Genomic DNA, 13,882 nt, shown 5'->3' with positions numbered 1-13,882 from the left:
TCACCAACACTTGAAGTAGTGCAACACTATTTTATTAAAAAGGTTAACTATTTAAACATACTTGCACTGTGGGTAAATGCAATACCAGCTTTAACTAACGACCTTTGCCTTGTCCTAACCAGTTGATGCACTCAGCACATGGTGAATGTCTGTGTTGCAGGCTGTGAGCTCTGTGCTCCGAGCTGGCTGCTACTCGAATGAGCGGGAACTCTGATGTCCCCTGTCTTTATAGGGCGTGTGCTCTCACTGGTGATTGGCTGCGGTGTAGTGTATGTTGATTGGTCCCACTGTGTGTCCATCAGTGTGTGTCTGCACCATGATATACTGGTGTATATTATGACATCCCCCTTTTATATAAAGAAATGTGCTTGCGTGACAATAAATAGTGTGTGGTGAATGTTCCTGACTACGTGTGTGCGAAATATTTACAGGACCATGTACATAAAACTAAGCTATTTATATGGGAAGGTGCCTGATGCAGAAAAAAACAGTGTGTCACACAAATAACGAGATGAACACTATGGACAAACCACTTGAACGATTAAACGGAAGAACAGAACAGAACAGAGAGTCCATCACTGCAAAGTTCACAAATTAAATCTCTGAGGTGGGCGACGAATTCTGGTTGACCGCCTCAAGGGTGGGTCAGGAGCCACCAGCTGAGGAGCGGGCTGGACTGCGTCAGAGTGAGGAGGATGCAGAGTAACCGGAATCTCTGCATAGTCCAGGTCAGGGTCAACAGGAGGGCGTGGCACTGGCAGAGGATCACCTAACGAGCGCGGAACGAGACGAAGGGCACGCCGATTACGGCGCAGAATGGAGCCATCCGGTAGACGAACCAGGAACGAGCGGGGAGCCACCTGCCGAAGAACCACAGCAGTTGCAGACCAGCCCCCATCCGGAAGATGGATGCGGACGTTGTCATCTGGAGCCAGAGCAGCGAGATCAGCTGCACGGGAGTCATGAGCCGCCTTGTGCTGTGCACGAGACAGCTGCATCCGTCGAAGGACCGGAACGTGGTCGAGGTCTGGGACATGAATGGACGGCACCGTCGTCCTCAGGGTGCGACCCATGAGCAGCTGGGCTGGCGACAGGCCAGTGGACAGCGGGGCGGAGCGATAGGCCAGCAGGGCGAGGTCGAAGTCGGATCCCGCATCGGCAGCTTTGCAGAGGAGCCGTTTGACTATGTGGGCGCCCTTCTCCGCTTTGCCATTGGATTGGGCTACAGGGGACTGGATGTCACATGCACAAAGTTGTACCTCCTGGCAAAGTTGGACCATTCCTGGCTTATGAAACAGGGGCCATTGTCCGACATCACAGTGAGTGGGATGCCGTGACGAGCAAAGGTGTCCTTACAGGCACGGATGACTGCAGACGATGTGATGTCGTGCAAACGTACCACCTCCGGGTAGTTTGAAAAATAGTCTACAATCAGAACATAGTCCCTGCCGAGCGCGTGGAACAGGTCGATGCCGACCTTGGACCAAGGGGACGTGACCAACTCATGGGGCTGTAGGGTCTCATGTGGTTGCGCCGGCTGGAACCGCTGACAGGTGGGGCAGTTGAGCACTGTGTTGGCGATGTCGTCATTGATGCCGGGCCAGTACACTGCCTCTCGGGCCCGTCGGCGGCACTTCTCCACGCCAAGATAGCCCACGTGTAGCTGTTCCAAGACGAGCTGGCGCATGCTGTGCGGGATAACAATGCGGTCCAGCTTCAGGAGGACACCATCGACTACCGCCAGATCGTCACTGATGTTGTAGAACTGCGGGCATTGGCCCTTGAGCCACCCGTCTGTTAGGTGGCGCATGACACGCTGTAGTAGGGGCTCAGCCGCAGCCTCGCGGCGAATTTGGACGAGGCGTTCATCCGTGGCCGGTAGATTGGAGGCCACGAAGGCCACATGAGCGTCAACCTGGCAGATGAATCCCGCTGGGTCACACGGGGTGTTGACTGCCCTGGACAGAGTGCAGTCCTTGCCCGGGGTGTATACGAGCTGAAAGTCGTATCACCGGAGTTTGAGCAGAATGCGCTGGAGGCGAGGCGTCATGTCGTTCAAGTCTTTTTGTATTATATTGAGATGGTCGGTCTCGACGGTGAATTGGGGAAGGCCGTACACATAATCATGAAATTTGACGACACCGGTCAACAGGCCCAGGCACTCCTTTTCTATCTGCGCGTAGCGCTGTTCCGTGGGGGTCGTGGCACGTGACGCATATGGAACGGGGGCCCATGTTGAGGCCTCATCGCGTTGCAGGAGCACTGCCCCAATGCCAGATTGGCTGGCATCCGTTGAAATTTTTGTCTCTTTCGCCGGATCAAAAAAGGCCAATACCGGGGCCGTGGTAAGTTTGGTTTTAAGTTCTCTCCATTTGCGCTCGTGGGCAGGAAGCCATTGGAAGTCTGTCGTCTTCCTGACCAGGTTCCTGAGAGCTGTGGTTATGAGAGGCGAGGTTAGGGATGACCGCCTTCTTGTCCTCTGGCTTTTTCATGGCTGTGATGGCAGCCACCTTGTCCGCATCCGGCCGCACACCCAACTGGGAGATGTGGTCCCCTAGGAACTTGAGTTTCGTCTGGCCGAAGGAGCATTTGGTTCTGTTGAGGCATAGGCCCTGCTCCCGTATGCGTTTGAACACGCGCTGGAGGCAACTGATATGCTCCTGCGGGGTGGTGGACCAAATGATTATGTCGTCAACATAGACGCGAACACCTTCAATGCCTTCCATCATTTGTTCCATGATCCTGTGGAATACTTCTGATGCCGATATGATCCCAAACGGCATCCTGTTGTAACAATATCTGCCAAAAGGGGTTTTAAAGGTGCACAGTTTCCTGCTGGATCTGTCAAGTTGAATTTGCCAGAATCCTTTCGAGGCGTCAAGTTTAGTGAAGTGCTTGGCCCGAGCCATCTCGCATGTGATCTCTTCGTGCTTGGGGATTGGGTAATGCTCCCTCATTATGTTGCGATTCAGATCCTTTGGATCAATGCAAATTCTGAGCTCGCCGGAAGGCTTCTTTACGCACACCATGGAACTGACCCAGTAGGTTGGCTCCGTAACTCTGGAGATCACTCCTTGGTCCAGGAGGTCCTGCAGCTGCTGCTTGAGGCGGTCCTTGAGGGGTGCTGGGACTCTGCGAGGTACATGCACCACAGGCGTTGCGTTCTGTTTGAGTAGGATCTTGTAAGTATATGGGAGCGTGCCCATGCCTTCGAAGACGTCGCGGTGCTGGTCGATGATGGCATTGAGTTGCGCATTGAAGTCCGCATCCTGGAAGGCAGACGTGTCATCAGGAGAGAGAGAATGAACTCTTTGAACGAGGTTTAGCAATTTGCACGCCTGTGCGCCAAGCAGAGAGTCCTTCGAGGAGCCCACGATCTCGAAAGGAAGGATGGCTTTTCATGACTTGTGCGTCACTTCGAGTTGGCATGAGCCGGTAGGAGGAATGATGTTGCCATTGTAGTCCAATAGCTGGCAGGCCGATGGAAGAATGGTTGGTTTGACACAAAGGCTTTGGAAAGCAGGCCACGCCATGAGATTGGCGGAGGCACCAGTGTCCAGGCGGAATCGTATTTGGGACTGGTTGACCGTCAGGGTGGCACACCACTCATCGTCTGGATCGATGCTGTATACCGACAGCGGCTGGTGTCTTTGCTTCGGGGACAGCCTGTTTTTCGTTATGACACCGACTCGAAAAGTCGCCTTCGGGTCCTCGGTGTCACTGCTGTGTGGGAAGTCGGAATCGGACTCGGTGACCGTGGGTTGAATTGCCCGAACATTCCTGCGAGGCTGGCTGAAGCGATATGAATTGGCAGGCTGAGCTGCTCGACAGCAGGCAGCATAGTGGCCAAGTCTGCCACATCGTAGGCATTGTCGAGATTTTGCGGGGCATTGCCGCTTTAAATGGGCGGAGCCACAGTTGCCGCACGTCGTGGCGTCAGCACGTTTGCTGCGCCACCGTGCATGCGTGGTACGCGCCTGCGCATTACGTTCCTCCACGTCGCCGTTCCCTCGTTTGGTGCGTACAAGCGCGGGAGTCCGCGAAAAGCACGCAAAATGGCCGCCCTCATCCAGGCTGAGGCCCTGGACTTGTTCAATCACTTGGACCCGTTCCGCCCCGTGGGGACCTTGCTGCGCCTTTTTAGCCGTTTGTATATGGGAGTACCAACTGGTGGCATTTTCATGTAGGACACAGGTCTCGATGGCGGTCGCTAGGGTGAGTTGCTTTACTTTGAGGAGCTGCTGACGTAGGGGGTCTGACTGAACACCGAAAACAATCTGGTCGCGTATCATGGAGTCGGAGGTGGGCCCGTAGCGGCAAGACTGCGCAAGGATGCGGAGGTGCGTTAAAAGGGATTGGAAAGGTTCGTCCTTACCCTGCAAACGCTGCTGGAACACGTAGCGCTCAAAACTTTCATTCACCTCTACGCTGCAGTGAGTGTCAAATTTGAGGAGAACCGTCTTGAACTTCGTCTTGTCTTCGTCATCTCCAAAGGTGAGAGAATTGAAAATATGGATGGCATGGTCCCCGGCCGTGGAGAGGAGCAGAGCAATCTTCCTGGTGTCCGAGGTGCCCTCCCTGTCCGTGGCTTCGAGGAAGAGCTGGAAGCGCTGTTTGAAAATCTTCCAGTTGGCCCCGAGGTTGCCGGCGATGCGGAGCGGCGGCGGTGGGCTGATGTTGTCCATGTTGCAGGATGACGGAATGCTGGCGGAAGGCAGATCACTTGCAGGTAGGTCTAAGAAGTGCTAGTATGCAACCATTCCTGGTATCATGATGAGTTGGGTGTTCTGGATCACACACAGGTCACCAACACTTGATGTAGTGCAACACTATTTTATTAAAAGGTTTACTATTTAAACATACTTGAACTGTGGGTAAATACGATACCAGCTTTAACTAAAGACCTTTGCCTTGTCCTAACCAGTTGATGCACTCAGCACATGGTGAATGTCTGTATTGCAGGCTGTGAGCTCTGTGCTCCTAGGTAGCTGCTACTCGAATGAACGGGAACTCTGATGCCCCCTGTCTTTATAGTGTGTGTGCTCTTAACTGGTGATTGGCTGCGGTATTGTGTATGTTGATTGGTCCCACTGTGTGTCCATCAGTGTGTGTCTGCACCATGATATACTGGTGTATATTATGACACTCCCCACCTCGAATGTCACCCTTTTATTAATCAGGATAGTCACCCCCCTTGTTTTAATGTCCAGCCCTAAAAAAAACACTTGCCCGACCCATCCCTTCTTTAATCTAATTTGGTCTCCCAGCTTCAGGTGTGTCCCCTGTAACATGGCCACGTCCGCTTTTAACTGTCTCAGGTGTGCGAACACGCGGGCTCTCTTAACCTGCCCTTTCAGTCCACAAACATTCCACGTAACCAGTCTGGTCGGGGGGGGCTCCCCTGTCGATCAGCCATGACCTTTCCTCAGCCAGCTCCTAGCCTGTGTTCCGCACCTCACTTGATCCGCCCCTCGGCAGGGACCACCATCTGATCTCCATCTCCAGTCTCCTAACTGTCCCTTACCCATCAGCAGTACCCCCCTCCCGCCCCCCACCCCCCATCCCCACTAATTTGTCTTTCCTCAGCTCTCCTCACACTTTGCTCCCGTGAACCAGCTATCCAGCTAGCTCAGCATCTCCCACCCTCTGGCGACAACAAACCTGCCATCTGCCAGATTCTATCACACCTCTCAATAACACAAGCATTCAACACAGTAACAACAATCCCCAAAATAACACCCCATCCCCCAACGCGCAGGCAACAGGGCCCACCCCTCCCCCTTTAACCGATTCTTATCAATCTGGTTTAGCACAGGGCTAAATCGCTGGCTTTTAAAGCAAACCAAGGCAGGCCAGCAGCACGGTTCAATTCCTGTACCAGCCTCCCCGAACAGGTGCCATAATGTGGCGACTAGGGGCTTTTCACAGTAACTTCATTTGAAACCGACTTGTGACAATAAGTAATTTTCATTTCATTTTCATCAGTCCCATCACCTTCAAACAGAATCAAACACAATAGAAGAAGCTTCAAGCAGCTTAAACAAAATTATGCATGCAAGAATCAGCCATCTTTCTTACAGAAAAGAAAAACCCCGTCGCAACTTAAACATTTTTTCCTCTGTACTCCAGTACATAAAGGAATAAATCAAAATTAAATTACACAAGAAAAAAAAACCTTTTCTTCCCGAACATCTCGACTTAACTCACAGAATTAGAAAAACTGAAATTTTTAACAAGGCAAAACAAAACACAGAACTATTCCCCCCCCACCCCACCCCGCCCGTCCTCCCGCACTTTATCCCTTCCCCCAAACTCAGTCCACCACAGTTTGAATTTAAAAGTCCTTAAGCCATGTTATTCTCTTTCATGAAAAGTAACCACTTCATCCGGAGAGTTGATGTGCAGCTCCCGGTTCTCGTAGGTCACTCAAAGACGAGCCGCGTATAACAGTCCGAATTTAATATCTTTCGCAAACAGGGCCGCCTTAACTTTGTTGAAACGTGCTCTCCTCTTTGCAAGTTCTGGTCCCCAGTCTTGGTACACCCGGATCTCTGATTCTTCCCACATGTACCGTTTCGTCTGCCTGGCCCACTTCATGATACGGTCCTTGTCGAGGAATCGATGCAGCCTCACCGCCATGGCCCTCGAGGCCCTGGGGCTTACGTATGAGCATCATGTGCGCCCGGTCCACCCTCAGCAGCTTGTCAAACACATCGGCCCCGACCATCAGGGATTCAGATTTCTGGATAACTGGGGCTCTTTCTGGGGAAGGTGGGACCTCTACAGACAGGATGGTCTACATCTGAACCTGAGGGGCACAAATATCCTGGGGGGGGAGATTTGTTAGTGCTCTTTGGGGGGTTTAAGCTAATGCAGCAGGGGCATGGGAACCTGGATTGTAGTTTTAGGGTAAGGGAGACTGAGAGTATAGAGGTCAGGAGCTCAGATTTGACGTCGCAGGAGGGGGCCAGTGTTCAGGTAGGTGGTTTGAAGTGTGTCTACTTCAATGCCAGGAGCATACGAAACAAGGTAGGGGAACTGGCAGCATGGGTTGGTACCTGAGACTTCGATGTTGTGGCCATTTCGGAGACATGGATAGAGCAGGGACAGGAATGGATGTTGCAGGTTCCGGGGTTTAGGTGTTTTAGTAAGCTCAGAGAAGGAGGCAAAAGAGGGGGAGGTGTGGCGCTGCTAGTCAAGAGCAGTATTACGGTGGCGGAGAGGATGCTAGATGGGGACTCTTCTTCCGAGGTAGTATGGGCTGAAGTTAGAAACAGGAAAGGAGAGGTCACCCTGTTGGGAGTTTTTTATAGGCCTCCTAATAGTTCTAGGGATGTAGAGGAAAGGATGGCGAAGATGATTCTGGATAAGAGCGAAAGTAACAGGGTAGTTATTATGGGAGACTTTAACTTTCCAAATATTGACTGGAAAAGATATAGTTCGAGTACAATAGATGGGTCGTTTTTTGTACAGTGTGTGCAGGAGGGTTTCCTGAAACAATATGTTGACAGGCCAACAAGAGGCGCGGCCACATTGGATTTGGTTTTGGGTAATGAACCAGGCCAGGTGTTGGATTTGGAGGTAGGAGAGCACTTTGGGGACAGTGACCACAATTCGGTGACGTTTACGTTAATGATGGAAAGGGATAAGTATACACCGCAGGGCAAGAGTTATAGCTGGGGGAAGGGCAATTATGATGCCATTAGACGTGACTTGGGGGGGATAAGGTGGAGAAGTAGGCTGCAAGTGTTGGGCACACTGGATAAGTGGGGCTTGTTCAAGGATCAACTACTGCGTGTTCTTGATAAGTATGTACCGGTCAGGCAGAGAGGAAGGCGTCGAGCGAGGGAACCGTGGTTTACCAAGGAAGTGGAATCTTTTGTTAAGAGGAAGAAGGAGGCCTATGTGAAGATGAGGTGTGAAGTTTCAGTTGGATAGTTACAAGGTAGCGAGGAAGGATCTAAAGAGAGAGCTAAGACGAGCAAGGAGGGGACATGAGAAGTATTTGGCAGGAAGGATCAAGGAAAACCCAAAAGCTTTCTATAGGTATGTCAGGAATAAGCGAATGACTAGGGAAAGAGTAGGACCAGTCAAGGACAGGGATGGGAAATTGTGTGTGGAGTCTGAAGAGATAGGCGAGATACTAAATGAATATTTTTCGTCAGTATTCACTCAGGAAAAAGATAATGTTGTGGAGGACAATGCTGAGCCCCAGGCTAATAGAATAGATGGCATTGAGGTACGTAGGGAAGAGGTGTTGGCAATTCTGGACAGGCTGAAAATAGATAAGTCCCCGGGACCTGATGGGATTTATCCTAGGATTCTATGGGAGGCCAGGGAAGAGATTGCTGGACCTTTGGCTTTGATTTTTATGTCATCATTGGCTACAGGAATAGTGCCAGAGGACTGGACTTCAAAAAGGGGAGCAGAGACAACCCCGGCAACTATAGACCGGTGAGCCTCACGTCTGTAGTGGGTAAAGTCTTGGAGGGGATTATAAGAGACAAGATTTATAATCATCTAGATAGGAATAATATGATCAGGGATAGTCAGCATGGCTTTGTGAAGGGTAGGTCATGCCTCACAAACCTTATTGAGTTCTTTGAGAAGGTGACTGAACAGGTAGATGAGGGTAGAGCAGTTGATGTGGTGTATATGGATTTCAGCAAAGCGTTTGATAAGGTTCCCCACGGTAGGCTATTGCAGAAAATACGGAGGCTGGGGATTGAGGGTGATTTAGAGATGTGGATCAGAAATTGGCTAGCTGAAAGAAGATAGAGGGTGGTGGTTGATGGGAAATGTTCAGAATGGAGTACAGTCACAAGTGGAGTACCACAAGGATCTGTTCTGGAGCCGTTGCTGTTTGTCATTTTTATCAATGACCTAGAGGAAGGCGCAGAAGGGTGGGTGAGTAAATTTGCAGACGATACTAAAGTCGGTGGTGTTGTTGATAGTGTGGAAGGATGTAGCAGGTTACAGAGGGATATAGATAAGCTGCAGAGCTGGGCTGAGAGGTGGCAAATGGAGTTTAATGTAGAGAAGTGTGAGGTGATTCACTTTGGAAGGAATAACAGGAATGCGGAATATTTGGCTAATGGTAAAGTTCTTGAAAGTGTGGATGAGCAGAGGGATCTAGGTGTCCATGTACATAGATCCCTGAAAGTTGCCACCCAGGTTGATAGGGTTGTGAAGAAGGCCTATGGAGTGTTGGCCTTTATTGGTAGAGGGATTGAGTTCCGGAGTCGGGAGGTCATGTTGCAGCTGTACAGAACTCTGGTACGGCCGCATTTGGAGTATTGCGTACAGTTCTGGTCACCGCATTATAGGAAGGACGTGGAGGCTTTGGAGCGGGTGCAGAGGAGATTTACCAGGATGTTGCCTGGTATGGAGGGAAAATCTTATGAGGAAAGGCTGACGGACTTGAGGTTGTTTTCGTTGGAGAGAAGAAGGTTAAGAGGAGACTTAATAGAGGCATACAAAATGATCAGGGGGTTAGATAGGGTGGACAGTGAGAGCCTTCTCCCGCGGATGGATATGGCTGGCACGAGGGGACATAGCTTTAAACTGAGGGTTAATAGATATAGGACAGAGGTCAGAGGTAGGTTCTTTACGCAAAGAGTAGTGAGGCCGTGGAATGCCCTACCTGCTACAGTAGTGAACTCGCCAACATTGAGGGCATTTAAAAGTTTATTGGATAAACATATGGATGATAATGGCATAGTGTAGGTTAGATGGCTTTTGTTTTGGTGCAACATCGTGGGCCGAAGGGCCTGTACTGCGCTGTATCGTTCTATGTTCTATGTTCTATCTCCTGCAACATCTTCCCCACATACTCTCCCGCATCTGATCCCTCCTTCCCCTCTGGCAGTCCGACGATCCGGATATTTTGCCTGCGGGACCGGTTTTCCAAGTCCTCCACTTTATCTAGCAGTCGTTTCTGGCTGTCCTGTAGAATGCTAATTTCCAAAGCCATTGCAGTGGACTCCTCCTCGCGTTCAGTCCCCAGCTCCCGCAGCTTTAGAATCTCCTGCCTCTGGGTCGTCATTTTCTCCTCCACCCGGTCAACCACCTCCTTAATCGAGGCTCTCATCTGGGTTACACCTTCTGTACGCTCCTTGTGATGCCGGGCGAACTTCTCATCCAGGTACTGGACCCATTGCTCCATCGACCAGTGAGCTGGCGTGGACACGCGTTGTCTCGTTATCATTGAGCTCGATGACCTCGGATTTTTGCCTTCACTCATCCTTTGGTTTCTCCTTTTTCGACTCTTATTTGGACACAATTCCATAAATTGAGGGTCGCCTCCTTTTCCTCTCCCTTCGATCAACTTATGTTGAGAAATTTCCTGAAAAATCCGGCTTAAAAACCATTTAGAAAAACACTCAGGGCGAGAGCTGCTGAATGCGCGACCGTTCACTCCATGGCCGCCACCGGAAGCCGCCTCAGAGATTTTGACCACTACCTCAACTCACATTAACCTCTCTCTTGAATACAATACTCTCCCATTTTCTCTTCAGCCCCCCTTCCAGATAAACCCCTCAATTCACAGCAGCCCCCTTGAATCTCAATTGGCAAAGGAGACTGGGGCAGGTTCAGATGCTGACTACCTGGTACCATGGCATATTACCAGCAGTGGGAATCTCTGTGACACAGTGGCCACCAGACAGTGAATTGAGGTAATTTCATAATATTGTGTGAAAAGCCCAATTAAGGGCCGCTTCATGCCCCTCCCATCATTTCCCTGTTTTGGCCAGGCCCCCTCCTCTACATGGAAAGGCCGCTGGGTAAAGCCCAGTGACTTCCCAGTGAGTTCCTGGAGTTAAGGGATCTCCGTTACAGCCACTCCGCGGCCATGGATGAGCTGAGCAGCAACAATGGCCGCCCACATGGCGACAACACTGCTGCAATATGGTCCCCAAACCCCCGCTGATTTTTGGAGCCTGCGTGACTGTTTCAAATTAACCTAGTTGGTCATTGAGTGCATCCCCCCCCCCCCCCGCTTTCCCCTCATGGCCTCACGTGGCTTCCATTAGCGGCCGAGGCTAGTGAACTCTCCGGCCGTCTGATTTGCCGTGGGACATGTCTCCATCTAACTCCAGCAGCACCTCGATAATTGTTCGCCAGCTGGTACAATGATGCCCCAGTGCCCTGCTGCTGAGGCCACCACGTTGAATTAAGGGTCATGGTGTTCGGGCGGGTAAGTGGAGCTGTCCGAGCGCTCCGGGCTTGCGAGTGGCCGAAGGGGGGTACTATTTTTGTGGTCTGGGTCCGCAGGCTGAGTCCGCCTCCCTGCAGATTCCCTGCTAGCTCCCAGCAAAACGGAGAATCAGTGGCCGTTTTGCGGCAGTTTTCCTGGCGTAAAATACCAACGTTTTCACGCCGGCGTGGGGACTTAGGGCGGGATTCTCCGTCCTGCTGGCTGGAGAATCGGGGGGGCGGGGGAAATTCCCGCCATACTGCTCCGACACCGGGCTGCCGATTGTCCGGTGACTGGAGAATCGGCGGCAATTGTGCCCGTGCTGCGTCCGGTCAAACTCCCGCCGGCATGGTTTACATCTGGTACCACCCGGCGGGAGCTGCGGCTTGCGGCCGCCGTGGTGGTCCTGGTGGGGGGCGGGGGGGATCTGACTCCGTGGGGGACCTCAGCGGTGGCCGGCACAATCTGGGATCGACTTACCTTCCTTCGCGCAGGCCCACTGTGTGGCTCCACCATGTCGGCGGCGCCTGCGCCTAAGTGGGCTGTACATGCGCGGACCCGCTTGCGACGACCATGTGCATGCGGTTTGGACAGCAGGACCCCCACCCCCGGCAGCCAGAGCCGCGGGACGCACGCCAGGACCCCCCCGGCAGCTAGAGCCGCGGGACGCACGCCAGGACCCCCCCCCCCCGGCAGCCAGAGCCGCGGGACGCACGCCAGGACCCCCCCCCCCGGCAGCCAGAGCCGCGGGACGCACGCCAGGACCCCCCCCCCGGCAGCCAGAGCCGCGGGACGCACGCCAGGACCCCCCCCCGGCAGCCAGAGCCGCGGGACACACGCCAGGGCCCCCCCCGGCAGCCAGAGCCGCGGGACGCACGCCAGGACCCCCCCCCCCCCCCGGCAGCCAGAGCCGCGGGACGCACGCCAGGGCCCTGCTAGCCCCTTGGAAAATGGAGAATCATCCCGGTCTTTCGAGGAAAAAGTACAAAGTGATTCTCGCCCGTTTTCCGCCGGGCATGGGGTCTTAGTCCCCAAAAGGGAGAATCCCGGTCCTAATCTCCCAAACGGAGAATCCAGCCTGCTGGTTTTGCACACGAGAATTTACAGTACAGTGCTGTAAAGAAGGAGGCCATTCGGCCCATTGAGTCTGCACCAGCCCTTGGAAAGAGCCCCCTGCTTAAGCCAAGCTTCCACCTTATCCCCATAACCCAGTAACCCCACCGAACCTTTTTGGACACGAAGGGCAATTTATCATGGCCACTCCACCTACCCTGAACATCTTTGGACTGTGGGAGGAAACCGGAGCACCCGGAGGAAATCCACGCACACACGGGGAGAACGTGCAGACTCCGCACAGACAGTGACCCAAGCCGGAATCTAACCTGGAACCCTGGAGCTGTGAAGCAACAGTGCTAACCACTATGTTACCGTGCTGCCCATTTGTTTCATTCAGATTTGAAGCTTGTATCTGACGATTCCACCTTCCATACCAATGATTCTGATCAGTTCTTCAGTCCGGTTGGCCGGGCTCTTGACCATCTTCATCTCCTTTGTTGCTCTTGCCTATTCTCCTCATCCCAGAATCACGATGAAATTCATTTTGTTTTCACTTTCCACCCATAAACCTCCAGGTTCAATAGTTCACCCGCTGTCTTTTCCACAAAGTCCATTGTGATGCCAGTGCCTCTCTGTCAACATTCCAAAGGGGCCTTTGCCTCTGCGTCATTCTGGGTCTACTCATCAATCACTTCCAGCAACCCCTCCACTTCTCTTGGCACCGTTGCTTTTCCTGCATGCACAGGAGATACAACACCATTTCTCACCTCCCTTTCCACCGCCCACAGCCCCAGACTCCCCTCCTCATATCGCTTCCATTTCCAGATACGGTATTTGCTGCTCTTGAAGTTATCTCCTTTACAAAGACCGGACCAAAAACCGATTGAGCCACCACTGAACAGAATGCCTCCCGACAGCCCACAAGGGTGGTCCCAATCTCCCTGCTGCATGGTATTTTAACTCTTCACTCACTCTGCCCTCTCTGTTCTCAGCTGCCTCTACTCTTCCAATGGAGCTCAATATAAATGAGACAAACTGCACCTCATCTTTTGATTACCATAGATATCAGATCGACCTTTGAAGGTTTGAAAAATTCCTCCAAAATCAGGGCTTAATTTGTGTGCAGAGTGCAAAACGAGAAGAGAAGAGAGAAAAGAGAAAATCGCTTATTGTCACAAGTGGGCTTCAATGAAGTTACTGTGAAAAGCCCCTAGTCGCCACATTCCGCCGCCTGTTCGGGGAGGCTGGTACGGGAACTGGGTCGGTGACATGGATGTGGGTGGTCGCCATTTTGAAATGTCACTGGTAACTGACGCATAGAGGGGGAGGGTCTTAAACTCTCGCACGTCTTTGCAACAAAGCCCAAATCTACTACTTGGGCCACTTGTAAGCTGTCGGTAAGTAAAACATGGGGTGAAAGATTATGGCTGACTACTAATGTAGGTATCGCATTCTGTGGCTAAAAAGGAGGGTCGACTTATATGTTGAGTATCTCAAAAGCCAGGATTTTGGGGGCCAAGAAATTGGGGTTGTCTTATACACTGGGTCGCCTTATACGCTGCCTTATATGGTAAGTATATAACAACCTTTCTGGTTCAATATTGGAATCAACAATTTCCTCAGAACCAC

Source organism: Scyliorhinus torazame, chromosome 17 (genome assembly GCF_047496885.1).
Source record: "Scyliorhinus torazame isolate Kashiwa2021f chromosome 17, sScyTor2.1, whole genome shotgun sequence".
Taxonomy (NCBI): domain Eukaryota; kingdom Metazoa; phylum Chordata; class Chondrichthyes; order Carcharhiniformes; family Scyliorhinidae; genus Scyliorhinus; species Scyliorhinus torazame.
The sequence above is the reverse complement of the archived record's forward strand: the minus strand, read 5'-3'. Positions refer to the sequence as shown.